The sequence below is a fragment of the Myotis davidii genome, unplaced genomic scaffold (genome assembly GCF_000327345.1).
Source record: "Myotis davidii unplaced genomic scaffold, ASM32734v1 scaffold3211, whole genome shotgun sequence".
NCBI lineage: Eukaryota > Metazoa > Chordata > Mammalia > Chiroptera > Vespertilionidae > Myotis > Myotis davidii.
Genome location: NW_006282526.1, coordinates 170,713 through 171,336, shown reverse-complemented (window position 1 = coordinate 171,336; position 624 = coordinate 170,713). Strand labels below are relative to the sequence as shown.

Genomic DNA, 624 nt, shown 5'->3' with positions numbered 1-624 from the left:
AGCCCAGAGCCAGCAGGCCCCGTGTACAGCAAGTGCAGAGGCCCTTCCAGAAGCAGCCCGCCCACCCCACACGGCCATGCCCGGCCTGACTGCCGCGTCCACACCCCGAGCGCACGTCCCTGGTCACCCGCTGACACACACGAGGCAGGAGGAGCCTGCAGGTGCTGTGAGGAAGCGACACGCTTGGGCTTAGAAATGGCTCTTGCCCTGGCCAGTGCTGCTCAGGGTTCGAGTGTCGGCCCGCACACCAAAGGGTCTTGGGCTTGAATCCTGGTCAAGGGCACGCACCTGCTTGCAGATTTGATCCCCGGCCCATGTGGGGCGTGTGCGGAGGGGGCCAATCAATGTCTCTCTCACGTCACTGTCTCTCTCCCTGCTCCCTCCCTTTCACTCTCTCTAAAAATCAGTGGAAAAAATAGCCTCAGGTGAGGATTAAACAAAATGAAAATTAAAAAATAATAAAAATAAACGAAGGCTCTGAGAGGAGCCGGACCCAGGACTCGAGCCCACCCCGTTAGAGGCCGAGCGGCGCAGCGACGTCAGGACGGGCCCCCGGGCAGCACTGCCCAGAGACGAGGCAGGCGTTGCGGGGCCCTGCGCACGGACGGAGGGCTTCGTGGGGGC

General features: G+C 61.7%; 1 protein-coding gene across 1 annotated transcript in view; it reads right to left on the bottom strand.

Moving 5' to 3' along the window:
- CTTN (cortactin) overlaps positions 1–624 on the bottom strand; it is a 36,952-nt gene that overhangs the window by 29,892 nt on the left and 6,436 nt on the right.